Source organism: Daphnia magna, unplaced genomic scaffold (assembly GCF_020631705.1).
Source record: "Daphnia magna isolate NIES unplaced genomic scaffold, ASM2063170v1.1 Dm_contigs319, whole genome shotgun sequence".
In the NCBI taxonomy this organism is placed as follows: Eukaryota; Metazoa; Arthropoda; class Branchiopoda; order Diplostraca; family Daphniidae; genus Daphnia; species Daphnia magna.
Genome location: NW_025533242.1, coordinates 30,116 through 43,230, shown reverse-complemented (window position 1 = coordinate 43,230; position 13,115 = coordinate 30,116).

The window sequence follows — 13,115 nt, the reverse complement described above, 5'->3', positions numbered from 1 at the left end:
AACTGAAAATTTCAAACAGGGTATACTGCTGTGCGTGATCGTAGATCGGAATTTTGATAAAGAGACGAAAACGTCCCTCCACCGCTGCCACCGTCACCATAGCTTCACGATAGGTCACCCATAATTCTTCACTCGATACTGCCCAACCCAAGGGTAGTTGTCGATTAACTGCTTTCAACACCGAAGCCATTTGAGCAGGTGGAAATATCTGAGGCGCTAATCGGCCGTTTGCCAAGAGGGCCAACCCTTCGTCAAGAGCGTCTGCCAAGTCTCGAAGCCACTGCAGGCTCGCTTCCATCGACTCGAATGCTGTGTCTAGATTGATGAAAAAATCGAAATACTCGATCATGTAAGCTTGACGCTCTGCCATTCGTCCAAGCAAATTTTTGTAATTCTTTGTTAGTTCCGCCGTTTGCCCTTCCAACTCCTGGATCAACTTGGTATTTGTCCGGATCTCCCAAAGTGATTCGTTCACTACAGTTGCCTGCTGGTCCATCAAATGGACTATTTCATTTTCCCGGTGTGTAAGGCCGGTGATCTTCTTATTCAATCCAGCGAGATCAGCCTGGGTGGCTACTCCGAACAGCCACTTTAACGCTGATCCGCCGCCATCGATCACCGCTCGACGTTGTTTGGAAGGAGAACCAATGGCGTCCCGAAAAGTTGCTAGTCGATGTTCGGATTGATTTAATTCACGTTCAAACCAATGACACTTGACATCAAGTTTTTTGGCCGCCGATGCACCTTGTTGATTTCCTGTTTTACGGCATTTAACGGCCATGTCCGCGTACTCCTTCAGCCTCACTTTCAATGTCTGAACCACTGCCTCTGCCGGTCGTATATCGAGGTCTGTTATGACTGTCCAAAATGATTCTCCGAACGCGACACCCGGCTTTTCATTGAAAATCACGGTGTCTCGGACAAGCAACGCATCTACCTTGACTGACCCGAGAAAGGCCAATACACAAATTGTGTAAGGCAGCAACAAAGCGAGGTAACGATTCGGTCGACCAGCTCGACGAGCCGGCTGTATCCTTGTGGGGGGGCGGGCCGGCCTGCTTGCTGTCTCTGGCTGACGAACTCCCCCAGATGACGGTACTGGATGGACGCTGTTGTCGGATAAAACTGCAGCCCTCTCACCGTGGTTTCCATTATCCGTACCCGTCTCCCGATGAATCCTCACAGGTGGTTGAGGGGCGTTTGGTAGAGGTGTCTCACGTGTCGCCTCTGTGGATTCCGTATTCAAATTTGGACCTCGTTCGACCAAGTCGTGAAAAAGTTTCATTTTACGACGTGCACAATCTCCGATTTTCTTGATCCGGAACTTAACTTCACTTCGTAGTTCACGGGAGTTGTCTGTCGGATCACTTTGAACGGTCCTTGCCAGCGATGAAGCAATTTTTCTGCTCGTTTTACTTTTCGAAAGGGTTTGTACACCAGGACTTGATCTCCTACTTGAAATTGAAGCTCTCTGTGGCGACTGTCATACTCTCGTCGCTGGTTGTCCTGGGCGACTCCCAATCGCGTGTGCACCAATGCTCGAGCCTTCGCCAATTCGGTCACAACCTGGGTTGCATAATCCGGAGCCGTTCCCGACGTAACCAGCCGAGGGTTGGCATCCGCACCTAATTCCAAATCAATAGGTAACATTGGTTCACGCCCGTAAAGCAAAAAAATGGTGAATATCCCGTAGATTCCTGCCGCGCCGTGTTGTAAGCAAAACACACGTAAGGTAATGCCTCGTCCCAGTCTCTATGGTCCGCGCTGACATACATTGAGAGCATAGCCGCCAAGGTGTGATTCATTCGCTCAACCAATCCGTTTGCCTGTGGATGGTAACTTGACGTTGTCTTGTGGTTGGTTCCAAGATTCTTCATGACTTCTTGGGTAAGCTCAGCTATAAAACATTTCCCTTGATCCGAAATGATGGATTCCGGTGCTCCATGACGCAGCACAATTTGTTCAACGAAAAATGTTGCCACCATATCCGCCTTTCCGTTGGGCAAGGCCCGTAGTTCCACCCACTTCGTTAAGTAGTCAACAGCAACGATGATCATCTTATTTCCGGTGTTGGACATAGGAAACGGACCTAAGAGGTCGATTCCCACCTTTTGAAATGGACGTGCCACCTGAATACACTGCAGGAAACCGGCTGGTCGTTTGTTCACTCCTTTTCGACCCTGGCAATTAGGACATGATTGCACATAATTCGTAACATCAATCGCCAAACGCTCCCAAAAGAATCGATTAGCAATTTTCGTTAGGGTGCGTCGAACTCCCATATGCCCTGATATCAAGTCGTCATGGTATGCCTTTACGACGCGTTCCCGAAAGGAACGTGGGACGCACAGGCGACGATACTGTTTACCGTTTTTAATGGTCTGTAAGCATAGTCGCCCATTGAATAGACAGAAGTTTTTTAACGTTGCACGACCTGCTTCCAACTGGTCCATCAGACGACGCCACCGCGGGACCCGACGCTGCTCCGCAACGAATTCTTCCTCCGGTCCAAAATCGACCGATCTGCCACTCCCCACAAGTCCTATGGCCACACAGCGATCTTCTTCTTGGTCTTCGGTCACGGGTAAAGGGCATCGCGAGAGGCAATCTGCGTTGTCATGGAGTTTTCCGCTTCTATACCGGATTTCGATGTCATACTCCTGTATCGACAAGCTCCAACGGGCTAGCCGTCCAGCGAGATCTCGTTTGGTTAACAACCAACACAGCGCCTGGTGGTCTGTAACTACCACGATCTTGCATCCCCATACATAACCTTTAAATTTTTTTAAGGCCCAAACCAAGGCCAGGCATTCTTTCTCGGTGATGCTGTAGTTTATTTCGGAGCTGCTTAACAGGCGGCTGGCATAGGCCAACGGATGTTCTTGCCCTTCCACTCGTTGTGCCAATACCGCACCAATGCCGTAGCCACAGGCATCGGGAATGATTTCCATTGGTAGGTCATAATTCGGATGAGCCAGGACTGGGGCTGCAAGCAGCGCTTGCTTCAGTGTGTTGAAGCTGGACTCCTGGTCAGGACCCCAATCAAACACTGCATCCTTTTTGGTTAACAAAATTAACGGGCGTGCAATTATAGAAAAATCTTTGATGTGTGGACGATAATAAGAGCACAGGCCAAGATAGCTCTGTACTTTCTTCACTTTAAGAGCCACCGTCTTTCCTTCGTTGCACGGTGGGAACTCCTTTACCGCTGCTAATTTGTCCGGGTCTGGACGAATACCATCCGCATCCACTACATGACCTAATACTTTCAAACTGGTTTCCGCAAAATGACATTTGGACACCTTCAACTTAAGGCCCGCTTTCTTTAAACTCTCCAATACCAACCTTAGTCGTTCGACATGGAGGTCGATTGTTGACGAGTACACTATAACATCATCCAAGTAGACGAGGCACGCTGTCCATCGAAGTCCGGCCAGTATAATATCCATGGACCGCTGGAATGAACTGGGACCGTTCGATAGGCCAAATGGGAGTACCTTGAACTGGTACAACCCATCAGCCGTAATGAAGGCAGTCTTGTGACGGTCCTCGTCTCTCACCGGAATCTGATGATATCCGGCTTGTAAGTCGAGGATGGAAAAAAATTCTGCTCCTTCCAATCGACTCAGCACATCCGCAATTCTTGGTAGAGGATAAACATCCCGTACCGTGACTGAATTCAGCTTTCTGTAATCGACACAGAATCTCCATGTTCCATCCTTCTTTCTGATTAGCACCACCGGTGCGGACCACGAGCTGTCCGAAATTTCGATAATTCCCGCCTCTTCCAAACTTTTTACTTGTTCGTTCACGATGGTTCTAGCCTTCCACGCGCTGGCATACGGGGCCTGATGGATTGGCGGGGAATCTCCCGTTTCAATGTTATGTTCGGATATGTTGCAGCGGCCTACTTCCGAAGCGTTTGCCGCAAAACATTCCAAATTTTCTTCTAGCAATTGGAACATTTTTTCACGTTTGTCTTTCGGAATGCCATGATTTACTTGTTTTTTGAGGTCGTCTATGAGTCTCCTCCGCTGATTCACTTCTTCCTTTGTTGGTGGTCTGGTCATTGGGGAGTTCTCTTCTTTTGTCGTTAGGCCACAGCTCAGCACTTCTCCGTCGTAGCCACTGATGACTCCCAATGTCGTCCCTTTTGGAATCCACACGCTAGTCGACGTTAAATTGGTCAACGGGGTGAAATCCACTTTGGCTGCCAGTAACGCGTGTCCCACCGACACTCCCTTGGTTTGTAGAAGTTTTCCTGATGGTTCGAAACAAAAGTTCTCCGCCTGTAAAGCTGGCGCTACTGTCATCACATTGGCCACTGAGAAAGAAGGGATTGTTACATCAGCGTTGGTAATCAATTTAACCGACCGTGTTTGGTGATCTGTCCGCTGCGATGTAATGGCTGCAAGAGGCTGATCTCCAAAAGTAATTGAGGCCTTCGGCTCTCGATAATCGATTTGTACTTTGCCATACTGTTTCAGGAAATCATTGCCCAAAATCAAATCAATTCCGTCCATCCCAAATACCACCGCTTCGCCAGTTGCTGTTCCCATTTTGTGGTTGACCGAAATGGTGGCTGCTCCCATCAACGTTGCTTGTTCTCCATTAGCCATCACCACCCGCGGTCCGTCCCATGGACGCAGCACGAACTGGGATGCACGTAGCAGCTCCGGTGATATAACTGTCAGTGCTGCCCCTGTGTCGACGACTGCCATTACTTGCCGTGTTCCACAAGTGACTTCTTCTCTGATCAGCTTGCTGAAATCTAGTCTAAGGATAGGTTGCTCCTTTATCTCCTCCTGTGTTGATGAATCTGCAGTCGTCTCGGCTAGCTGGGACACGATGTTGATTGGCGCGGGAGGACCCAACGGCCCTCTCTGTGGGCCAGGAGGACCTGAGTAGGATCGTTGTCGGAAACGAGCAGATTGCGGATTTTCCCAACAATTCCGGGCCATGTGCCCCGTTCCGTTACAACAGTAACATTTGAGTACTCCGTTATTGTTTCTGTAGATTCTCTCCGACTCTCCCCACGTAACTGTCTTCTCGTTTCCTGGTCTCTTCGGAGGTGGAGTTGCTTGAATCTTCAAACTTTCTACCGCACCTTGCAGTTCTTTAATTACTTTCCATAGTTCCGTATCAGCCACAGTTGGAGCTGGTTTTGGAAGGGTCCGAATGAAATCAATTGGAACATCCGCCACTCTGGTTGCTGCCACCCCGAGCACCGCGTCCGGCCAGTTTCGTCTATTGGCCAAGAGCTTGGCATCAGTAAACCGTTTCGCCGCCTCTAAAAATTCTTCGCCTGTTTTGGGTTGTAACGGGTACAATTTTTCGACCAACGAGGGCCGTAATCCCCCAAAAAGATAGTCGACTTTGGTGGCTTCCGCCATTGTTGGATCCACCACCCTACAAAGATCAATAACATCGTAATAGTAGTTAGTTGTCGCTTCTTCGATACCTTGAACCCGGTTCCGCAAGCGTGTTTCCTGGAACAGCTTGTAGTTTTGTTGCTGAAATTCTTTCAAAAACAGTGTTCTGACTCCAGTTACTGCCGGAAGATCAGCTGCGTTGAGGCCAACCCCCGGTCGTATGGGTAAATCACGCCACTCCGTCGGAAGTGTGGAGCACAGGTACCATTTTCTTGCCGCTCCATCCAGATACATGCTGAAATTCGCCCTTAGCTCCGTATCGCCCCATTGATTGTACGCTCCCGTTGACTCGTAACGCTCAAGCCAGTCGAAGGCGTCATCTTCCGGCGTTGCCTTAAAGACCTTGGGACTCAAAAACTTTATCTGAGGAGGCATAATGCCAGTACCTGAATCACTATCGGTATCTGCAAATAACTGCTCCTCGTCAGTGCTGTCCCCGTTTTCCTCTTCTTCGCTTTCTTCGCTACTTTCGTGTGCGTTGTCAATACTCTTGTCTACGTTAGATTCTTCAAGATCTTTCGCAGTACTCTCCAACTCGTCGTCTTCACTTTTTTCGCTACCTTCTTTAACTGCCTCAATACTCTTGTCTACGTAAGATTCTTCAAGATCTTTCGCAGTACTCTCCAACCTTTTTCCGCCTGGATTATCCGCTGCCCACTTCCCACTACGTCCTCTGTGCTGTCCGGCTCAACAGTTTTTTCTTCCAGATGCTGTTCCGGTACCGGGCGCGTAGATGGAGGCAAAGGGTGTAAACGTCTGCTCGGATCCCTTGGACAACTAGGCCAACGTCGATTCGATGACTTTCTCATTTACCTCCGGCAAAAAAAATGATTAATGTCTTTCTGCATTACAATACCTCAAAATCTTGTCACAGCAATAAACGATTTCCTTGAGAGAAAGCTAATAGAAACCAAATAGTCTTCCCCACTGTCAGCCGAAAACGTGGCTCCGTATCCAACAATTTAAGATTTGGCACAACCCGTTGGTTAAACCGCTTGTGGTAGAGCCCCTAAACGATTTTCGCCTCTGACAATGAATAATACTATAAGATAAACTTCCTTGCCTTGTCTCCTTAGTAATGCTGCATCTCCACCATTTGTTACACTTGGGGGTGATGTGTAACACGAGTGTATTAGGACGTCCACACGGTAAGACGTCAAGTAAGAACCTTTTTTTCAAGAGACACTACACCGCCTATTTATGGTAGGTGAACAGCAAGGTTGAATCATCGAGTGCTTTCGCCCTTGCTGTCTCTACGAACAATCGAAATAACCCGTATGACTTATTACTGAGCAAGGTTGGTTGTACGAGTACATCCGCCCTTGCTTGTTTCTACAAAAGAAGAAGATACCCTTAACCATTTACTACAAAGCAAGGCCGAACGTTCGAGTACATTCGCCCTTGCTTGTTTCCCCGAAGCGTTAGAGAAGGTGCAAGCGTCCTGTGATGCTACCGCAACATTCAGACAAAACAAGGTCGAATGTACTCGTACATTCGCCCTTGCTTGTTTCCAAGAAGGAGGTGAGTGTGGGGTGTGTCTCACGCGTATGTCACGTGATCTCCACGTGACAATACACTGTTATACCATGAGTTTTTACTTCTATATGTAAACAGCATCAAATATACTTGTATTCAATGTGAATACACTGTTATACCATGATACCATGAGTTTTTACTACTATATGTAAACATCATCAAATATACTTGTATTCTATGTGAATACACTGTTATACCATGATACCATGAGTTTTTACTACTATATGTAAACTGCATGGAATATACTTGTATTCAATGTGAATACACTGTTATACCATGAATTTTTACTTCTATTTGTAAACTGCATGGAATATACTTGTATTCAATGTAAATACACTGTTATACCATGAGTTTTTACTTCTATATGTATACTGCATCAAATATACTTGTATCCAATGTGAATACACTGTTATACCATGAGTTTTTACTTCTATATGTAAACAGCATCAAATATACTTGTATTCAATGTGAATACACTGTTATACCATGAGTTTTTACTTCTATATGTAAACAGCATCAAATATACTTGTATTCAATGTGAATACCCTGTTAAACCATGAGTTTTTACTTCTATATGTAAACTGCATCAAATATACTTGTATTTAATGTGAATACACTGTTATACCATGAGTTTCTACTTCTATATGTAATCAGCTTCAAATATACTTGTGTTACGGAACGTTTTTAAAGGCCGAGACAATAGATGAAGAACACGTTTATTTTCTCTCTCGACACACGTTATGCGAGACTCTTCTCTCGCGTTGCGTATCTCGGACTGACTTCTGTCGCCCCTTGTCCCGCCCGTCTCTCCTTCGGGCGTTTAGGGGGTTTCCCTAGAGGGTGGCGCGGTTGCCTATTCTTACGAATGGATCTGTGTGCCATTATATAACATTCGGCCCTTCCTGACAACAACAAGATCTCCCGATCTTGAAGAGGCTCGTTTCTCGATGAACTAGGGATATATAGGCCAGTTAACGCGAGAAGAAAAAAAAAAGGCTTAAAAAAAAAAAACAACGACAAAACAAACAAACGAAAAAAAAAATGCAAAAACCCGGCACGAAAGAAAAGAAAGAAAAGGGGGAGAAAAAAAAATTAAAAAAAAAAAAAAACAAAAAAAAACAACCCGGAGGTACGTCTTGGGGGAACCAATGTGAGCATATTAAGAATAAACAAACGCTTCTTTTCTCTTCGGGCGTATGATTCTTCCGGCTCTTGACATTGAAATTCCGGATTGTACTTGAGGCTCCGCGGAACCTACAGTTACGGAGCATGGTTCTGACCTTACTTCTTGCTCGTCACTGTGGATATGTGTGGGATCTTTTGTGGTTTTTTCGGCCTCAACGAAGTCCTTTGGGTCCCCGTCTTCATCCGTTACGTCTTCGTAGTCACCCTCATCGACGCTAGGTAGCCAGTCCGTCTCTTTGCGTGGGAAGTAGCGCCGTATTTGGCTGGAATGGGCGTTGAAGCGGCGCCATAGTCTCCTTTTCCTGTTACACGGTAAATCCTCGACTGCGTAACAAGTGGCGGCCACTCTTTTATAGATTTGATACGGTCCGATGAATCGTGGCACAAACTTCTTTGTTTTTCCCTTAGTCTTTGGTTTCCTTGCTATTAAAACTAATTCGCCCGGACGGAAAATTGGGTCGGGTTTTCGATATCGATCGTAGTTCTCCTTCGCCTTGTGTTGACGTTTTATCACTAGCTTCCGAGCAGTTTCCCGCCATCGGGCAACTGCTTTGACGCGATCGTCGTTGGACGGGTGTTCATCGGGCGGCCAGGGAAACGCTAGTTCGACCACCATCACTGCTGTTCTTCCGTAGACGAGCTCGAACGGACTGATCTCTGTTGACGACTGTTTGGCGGTGTTGATGCAGAAGGTCGCCCTTGCAATTTTCTTGTCCCAGTCTGTGTGGTTAAAGTTGACGTAGGCTGCTAGCGTAGATGCTATGGAGCCATTCATTTTCTCGACTAGTCCGTTGGTCTCGGGATGTTCCGCCGACGCCTGTACATGACGGATTCTCCACTCCCGGCAGAATTCGGCGAATGCCAGAGACGTAAAACAGGGTCCTTTGTCACTAACGATACGGAAGGGTGGACCGTTGCGCAGGAAAACTACCCTTTCTAGGAACGCCATTACTTCTTCTACTCCGGTACTGACGACAGGCTCTACTTCGACCCACCTCGAAAGATAGTCAATACAGACTATTAGGTGCTGCTTCCCTTCTGTTGTTAATTTAAACGGCCCCAAGTGGTCGACACCTAGTGTATGGAACATACTCTTGGGTGGCGGAATAGGACGAAGTTTCCCTGCCCGAAATCCCGTTCGAGATTTGTAGGTTTGGCAAAAATGACAGGAACGTACGTAACTCCTTACAGACGCCGACATTCCCTTCCACCAAAAGCGCTGGCCTACACGATCCAGTGTTTTTTCAAAGCCTCGATGTCCTCCATCTGCTGCATCATGACATTCCGCGATGATTTCCTTCCGCAAGATGGACGGCACTACTAGTAGCAGGGAGCGTCCCCTTTTCTCATTTTTTTTGTACAACACCCCTTTATATTGGGTGAAGTCGGAAGAAGGTATGAGCGATGGCCAATCTGCGAACCCTTGTATAGCCATTACTAGCTCACGGATATCCTCGTCTGCATGTTGCAGAGACCCTATTTCTCGCCGTGTGTATCCTTCGGGTTGTAGTGCTGCCAACAGGTGTTCAACAGGATCGGTCTCTTCGGCTGGCCCAACCGGTGACCGGGACAGAGCGTCGGCCACTACGTTTGCCGCACCACTAACATGCTGAACATCCAAAAAATACTCTTGAAGAGTCAAGATCCATCGAGCAAATTTTCCATTTACGTCCTTCTTTTTCAGCAGCCAACATAGAGCGTTACTGTCAGTTTTTACTTCCACACGTCGCCCGTATACAAAATGTCGAAGTTTGTTTAAAGCCCATACTAAGGCTAAACATTCCAACTCGTTAGCGTGGTACTTTTCTTCTGACGGACTAAGTTTTCGGCTGACAAAAGTAATAGGCCTACTTTTCCCGTCTGCTTTCAGGAGCAGGACAGCACCTATGCCTTTGGCACTCGCATCTGTTTGCAATTCTATTTGGGAAGTCCCATCGTCGCATACTAACACGGGTGCGGTCGTAATCTTCTCCTTTAGTTCTTGCATCGCGGCGTCGTGGACAGTCGTCCAGTCGTTCTTTACGTCGGCGTTCTTTTTCAACAAGCAGTGCAAGGGTGGCGCGGTGTCAGCGAAACCTCGGACGAAGCTGCGATAATAAGCGGCGAGGCCGAGGAAAGCCCTTAGTTGTGTTGCGTTGAGAGGCCGAGGAAACTTCGTAATTGCCGTTACCTTCGCGGGGTCGGGGCTAATGCCCTCTCGACTTACAACGTGGCCCAAATGGACTATTTTTTTGCTCCAAACAGACATTTTTTACGTTCAGAACAAGACCAGCCTTGTTTATAGCGGTTAACACTTTGTTCAGTCGTTCCAGGTGTCCGTCGAAGGTAGACCCAAAGACCAAGATGTCGTCCATGTAGCACATGCATTCGGTCCACTTCAGCCCATCTAAGACTTTATCCATGAGACGTTGGAAACTTGGCGGGGATCCGCATAGGCCGAACGGTAGTCGGCAAAACTCAAACAACCCGTCAGGGGTGACGAACGCCGTTTTAGGTCGGTGGTGCTCAGCGACGTGCATCTGCCAGAATCCGCTTTCGAGGTCTAGAGAGCTAAAATATTTTGCCCCCGTTAGTCTCCCTAGTACGTCTTCGACCCGAGGAAGTGGGTAGACGTCGCGTTCTGTTACCGCGTTGAGGCGTCTATAGTCCACGCAAAATCTGATTTCGCCGGACTTTTTCTTCACGAGCACCACCGGGGAGCTCCATGGGCTACTCGACTGTTGGATAATACCGCCTTCTAACATCTTCTTCACCTGGTCATTTATCAGCCGACGCTCGACCATTGAGACCCGGTAGGGTGCGCAGCTAATAGGTTTTGTGTTGCCCGTTTCGATGACGTGTTGGACAAGTTTCGTTTCTCCCTTCCGTGTAGACAGGCAGTGACGATGAGTGTAAAGAAGTTCCATCAGCTTCCCTTTTTTTTTAAGCTGAGGTTAGGGTCAATTATGACGTTTTCCAAATTATCCAGGGGTTCTGCTGGTGAGACTTCCTCTAGTTGAACGCTTCCGAGAATACCGCGGGTATCTGATGTTGTTTCTAACGCAAAGATTTCGTCGTCTTCGACTGGGACTACTCTGAAAAGTCCCCTGAGGTTTCTCCAACTCAGAGCGGACTGTGATGTGTTCATCACCGGGACTAGTAGGACCCCGTCTGCTGACTTCATCACGCAGCTAGGGATGAGCCATCCACCCGTTGTTCCTGCGGCTCCGGTGGTAGGAGCCATCCAGAGCTCCTGCTCTTGGCATGCAACGCGGAATTTCATGTGACCAGCGCTGTTTGCGGGAATCCTTTTCGACCGCATCGATTTGAGTAGGCCTTTGGGTCTCCGGTGTTCGTCAGGGAAATCTTCAGAGACAAGGGCTCCTAGGTTTAGAAGTTCTTGGGCAGCTGATTGAAACGCGACATGTATGGATTCTGCTTCCGTTTCCACGTAGTCGGGGACGAGGTTGTCCTTCTCTCGCACGGAGACGACTTCAGATTCTAGGGGTACGATCACTTCTGCCCTTCCATCGACTCCTTTGATGGTGACCCCACTTTTCACGATCCATTCTACCCCCAGTACCAACGGGTACATCATGTTGCGTAAGACGGCGACTTTAGGCAGGTCTACAATAGTTCCTTGATAACGGACGGTCAGGGAAATTTCCCCTACTACGTTATCGACGGGTGAACCATCTAAAAATCGATAGTTGGAAGGTGGGCGTATCGGGAACGCCGTCCGGTCGGTTAACGTTTCTTCACTTATGGACCTGTGTTTTGCGCCGGAATCCACCATCGCTCTGAGCCCACCAATACGAAACACATCTGCTTGGATAAACGGGCTGCTTACTGACGTGGTGGTTGTGGGGACAAAAACATTCATTGTCGATCCTGACCCGAGGGACCGACTGACCCGTTTCCCGAACCTTCTTGTCTGGGCCAACGCGGGTTGTGCTGAGGACAGTCACGAGAAATATGCCCGTAGCCTTGGCAATTATAGCACTGTACTTCGTTCCTCGAGCCTGGGGGGCGACGTTCAAAAGTTACGTGTTTAGCCGCTTGTCTGTCAGGGCCAGGTGATGGAGGACGATTCACCATTCGAGTCAGAAGGGCCACTTGGTTGGTTAGAGACTCGATTGCCCGTGCCATGGACTCGGAAGCTGCTGCGGTCTCGTTTTTTTCTCTATCGTGGAATCCCGTTGAAGGTGAAATAGTTTCCGGCCAAACGGCTACCGCCTCGCTAATGTTTTCCAGGCGACGAATTTCGACCAAAAAAGCGTTTACACTGGCCGGTGGGTTTCCCATCATTACTGACACGTGTGCCGGATGATATAGGCCACGGATTAAATAAGGTATTAGCTCGACGTCGTTGAGTGGAGTGGACCGGCGCCGACAAATTTTTATTTTCTCTAGGACGTATGTGGAGCCCGGTTCGTTTGGTAGCTGTCTCCGTGCCTCCACCATTGCCTGCCATTGGCCCTCGGTAAGGCGGACCTCAAAGGATCCTCGTAACGCCAGTAGCCAGTCGTCCCAGTCCAAGATGTTGACGCCTATCTCTTCTTGCCAGGTTAGGGCTTTCCCAAAAAGAGAGCTAATGGCCGCCCGTCGTTTGTCGTCGTCTCCCCAGTTTTCCGCTAGGGCCTTCCGATTTACGAGTTGTAGCCAATCGTTCACGGATTCTCCGTTCGACCCAGAATACCTCACATCAGGATCCAACACCACTCGAACAGGTGCAGGGGCGGCATTCGCTGCTGGGACAGCCGGTGGTGGAGGCGCTGGAGCAGGGGCTGCTAAGAGCCGTGCTGCTAGGGCTGTCAGGACATCTTGTTGTTGTTGCTGCTGCTGCTGTTGACGTTGTTGGTTGGTAGCAAGCGCAGCTAGGGCGGCATTGAAGGCATCAAGGTCCATTGTAGCTCCTTGGGGGTCTTGAAATCGGTCAATATCTTGATTATTGCACGTGTCTTGGCTACAATTACACTGTTC